At 34.9% G+C, this 4,703-nt stretch overlaps 1 pseudogene; it reads right to left on the bottom strand.

Moving 5' to 3' along the window:
* Nucleotides 1–3,631: 3,631 nt before the first annotated feature.
* On the bottom strand, nt 3,632–4,416 carry LOC123835929 (F-actin-capping protein subunit alpha-1-like; annotated as a pseudogene).
* Between the last annotated feature and the right edge of the window lie 287 nt (nt 4,417–4,703).

Raw genomic sequence — 4,703 nt, 5'->3', positions numbered from 1 at the left:
TGGAAACATAGGATAAGATTGCTTCTTTTAAAAATGTTTCTAAATTAAATTTTATTTTAAGGGATTATATAAAAGAAGAAATAATAATTTTCTATAGAGTATTTACTTAGATTCAATTGTTATAAAGATTTTACAACATTGTTTCATCTATTCACATTCCTTTGGTGTTTTAAAGAAAATTATTGACTTTATATCACTTTACCTTATATATTTTTATTAGCATCTTATAAAATTATGGAACTTTTCTTGCATGACCACAGTGTCCTTTCTATACATCATGACATGGAAATTAGCTATTTTGTATCATCTAATAACATGTCCATTTTCAAATTTCCCCCCTTATCTAAAAAAATGACATTTTGTAACTTATTTGAAACCGAATCAATGTTCACATTATATGTATTATGTCTCTTATGTCCCTTTCAATCTAAAACTGCCTCCATCCTCTGTTTTTATTCCCTCTTGCTTGTTGAAGATACATTCTTTTTTCTATATAACTTTTAATATTTTCCCTCAAGAACTTTTTAAGCAACTTTAATCCTGTTTTTGTGTGTCTCCATATCTGTTCATATAGAAATCACCGTGGAATACATTTTGCCAATCCAATGGAGATTTCTAAGTCCCCATCTTGCCTGACCTCTCAACAGCAAATGTGCATTTAGGTGGAGACTGATTAGCAATCATCCCGGTAGAGAAGCTGATATTGAGTAAAAAGCATGAGGTGAGTATAAAGATAGCAATTACAAAGCAGAAAATATATTGAGAACAAGGAATAGTTTCCTCAGCTAAATATATTGCTGTGCAAACATACTATATTCCATGAAATAAATTTAAAATGCATATCTTATATAAGTCTGATCTTCTAAGAAAATCACCTTTTTAAGTATGGAGCTTTATTTTAATATGTGTGAAATATACCATATTACATTAATGTGAGACATTGGTAGTGGTTAATTCATTTGTACTATTTATGAAAGGTTTATTATGTACCCAATACTTAGTTACTGATGATAATAAAAGTCACATTTATTGAAAAATACTAATGGAGTCACTCATATGGATGAATAACCCAACAGTATAATAACTATTTCCTCCTTCCAAGGTCCAAAATGTTAATGAATATATAGATGGTTGCACAAGTATTGAGTGGAGGAGATAACTTTTAAACCCTGGCTGGATTGCAGCATGTCTTTATTACTTTTTGAGGACCTTTAGCTTAAAAAACCCCTTCTAATTAGAAGAAAATACCAATAATTCCTTTCAGTATAGAATAGATTTTTTTTTTCTTATTTGAATAAGAGCTAATTTCCAAAATACCTTTCTAATTTTCCAGTGTTTCTTAAATGGTTACTGAGGAGAAAAGTTTTTCTTCTTCTGGTATCAGCTCTGCATTCTGGCAGATAAAATAAACTAGTTAGATTTGAGTAAACTAGCCTGAGAGAAGAATCATTCTTAAAGAGTACGGAGATAATGCATAAGAATTTTTGTTTAGATGTGATTCTTCGATAACATTAAATTTAAATATCACAAAAAAGTAAGTAGAAATCACTTAACTATTTCCATACACAGTTTTCATCTAAATTGAGCTAAGAAGTAAGAACCTTGTTCTTCATGTCTCTTCTTGTTGATGACTTTATGAACACAATGCAAGCCTCATGTGTTCCATTCTTTCAATTACACCTGCCTTTCTTCCTCCTGATTTCTTCCCCAGTGAAAGGAAAATGTAATACAACAATGAATTTGTTCAAAATTTAACTACCTTTACATCCTTTGAACCAAAAGTGATTTGAGGAATAAAGAGTTTTTGACATGTAATTTAAATCTATCCTAGAAAAGTGAATTGACTAGGGAGAAGTTGCTTTAGGAAAAATCAAGGTCAATGAATATGGGAAGCACATTAGAAATATTTGAAAGGAATGTTCTCCATTATTTGTTCTTTGTAAATGTGACTTGTTAAATGCATTTCTTACTTTTATTCTTTTAATGCAAACATATTTTATTTGAAATAAACAAAAATGCTTCGGTTGCTCAATGGGTCACTTGGAAACAAACTTGCTTGACTGTATTGCTGAGGAAAGAGAAAGCTGAAACAAAACCCCCCTTCTTTTTTGAAATGTATCTGGAGGCAAATAGGGAGACACCACCTGTTTTTTGAAAAACTGACCCTCCATTAAGGCCTGGCCATAGAAGTGTAAACAATAGAAATGAATCTACCATTAGCAGTTGTCATATCATATCTCTGTCACCTGTGTATTCTGGGAGATCACGCATATACCTGCCAATACACCTGGGGAGAGCTGCTGTGTCAGGGTTACATTTGAGTTCTTGGCAGACAGGACTGAGGAAGAGTAATTTGGAATAAGTTGTGCATCCTATTTAGAACAAATCACTAGTATTCCCTTAAATAGCAGGTTACAGTAGAAAGATACTGCCTGGAATATATCCTTTGCACTTTGGTTCATCTTCAGTTTTTGTCTGTGATTTACATAGTTGTTTGATTCATTTGCTTGTAGTACAATCCCACCACAAAGTATTAAAGCACAAGATACCTATTATTCCTTCAATATCTGCATTTTTCAAATTTTATACTCTACTACATCCCTAGTATGTCAGTAGTTCATGAGTAATAAAAAATAATAATAAATGAGTAAACTTTATCTAAAAATGCAGACCTATGTCTACAACTACAATGGTACTAGATGGGAAGGAGACAACAAGGGAAGAGGAGAAAGCCAACACATTTATGTGCAGGGACAGTGGCTGAAGACTCTGGATTAAAATACAACTTCCCCAGAGAAGTTTGTTATAATGGAATTTCCAGACAACTTCCTTTGCCCCCACAATGGGACCTGAAAAGCCTAATTCCAAACTTTTAAAAACTACAATTATGAGATGTTTACATTTTTTTCTTTTTGAGAGAGAGAGAGGGAGTGAGAGAGAGAGAGAGAGAGAGAGAGAAGGCACAGACTTAAGGGGAGGGGCGGAGGGAGAGGGAGAGAGAATGTTAAGCAGGCTCCAAGCCACCCAGCACAGAGCCTGACACGGGGCTCCATCTCACAACCCTGAGATCATGACCTGAGATGAAATCAAGGGTCAGATGCTTAACCGACTGAGTCACCAAGGTGCCCCCAGTTATGAGATGTTATAAATGAAGATCAAAGCAATTGGAAGGAGAAGGATGAATGTGTCTTCTACTCAGCTAGTTTATAGCGTAGCTTCTTTAGTTGTTGGTGGATCAGTAAAAATCACTGAAGTACCAGAAGCGCTTTGAAGGACAGGGGTAGAAAAATATGGAGCACATTACCTGTCTATATCAGTAACAGGGCTTCATGGCTAGGAAAATGATCTAAATAGGAAAATGACTCCAGGATACATCACTCTCTTCATCACTAAATATGGCAGAATTAAAAAAAAATTACAAGTAGATATAGTGAAAACAAAAATTACAAGGCAGAGAACACAAGAGAATCAAAATGATGCTATAGGTTCAACAGTATTCTGTGAGGGCTAGAAAACCTGTTAACTAAAGCCCTAGCAAAATGTCACTCTTGTTTATAAATCACTTATTTATCACATGACCACATATTGAATCCTTTCTTCCTACATACTGAAGAATCCTTACATTCAGCCTTTAAGCATTCTGCATTTCTTTATCAATCTTGTTTCAGTCGATTTTGGTGTGGGTAACTGGCAACTGATGGCACAAGGCGTTGAATGTGGTGTCTGATGTTGTGTGATATTTGTCACTAATTGCTGCCTGCTACTCATTTTTTGCATGCTCTATGATTTTAATAAACTCCTTGGCAGTTTGGACTTTCTTCAAAACAGTTACTGAGTCCTATATGTCTTCATGACTAACCAACTGAACATTGCCATCTTCATACTAGTGAACCTGAATCTTGAGTATTCCAACAACCTGGGCTGTAGATGGTGTGATGGTGAGCTTCCATTCTGATCTCCAACGACCATTCCAGAAGCTTTTAGGCTGAAAACTAGTGGCTTTGATACATGCAACAGTGGTCTTTTGCCATCTATAGTTTTAGCATAAAGAGTACAGAAGTCATTGAAATGATGATCTTTCACATAGACCCTTTTAAAATCATCACAGGATTCTCTGTAAAAGTTCGTACCTCCATCTATGTCCTCTGGCTGGGTGGATGTCACTGGCTTCTTTCTGTAAGTGATCAAACTTAAAGGAAATATTGTTTCTTGGATCTAAAAATCCGCTATTACCCACGTCACTGTGCTCTGTAATTAAGACCTGATCTTCGTATCTTTCTATCTTCCCAGGCATGAACGGGCAAACACATGTGCTGCCCCTTCCCTGAGGAGACTGTCATTATTAAGTAGCAGCCAGACATCCTTGAACACGTTTTTAAATTCCTCTGGGGGTGCATGAGTGATGAATTCACTCATCTGACACCAGATTTTCCAAATTGGTGGTATTGGGCTGCTCTTGAATTTCTCACTTTTAGAATGCCTGCTTATCCTTGATTAAAGATGTTATCCTCATTGTATAGCATATGTGTCAATAGTTAATTAGAGACACATTTAACTAAATATCTATTACTTGCCCCAGAATGTGCTCCATTCTGAGGATAGATGAGTTAAAGATTGTTCTGGCATGGCAGAATTTACTTAAATTCAAATAAACTTTACAAATGACTTAGCAGAAGTCTTCTTGAATATTTACTAAATGCTTG

The sequence above is a fragment of the Mirounga angustirostris genome, unplaced genomic scaffold (genome assembly GCF_029215605.1).
Source record: "Mirounga angustirostris isolate CCGP_5_RB_7025 unplaced genomic scaffold, mMirAng1.0.hap1 SCAF_7, whole genome shotgun sequence".
Lineage (NCBI taxonomy): Eukaryota > Metazoa > Chordata > Mammalia > Carnivora > Phocidae > Mirounga > Mirounga angustirostris.
Note: the sequence above shows the minus strand (reverse complement) of the source record. Positions and strands in the feature narration are given on the sequence as shown.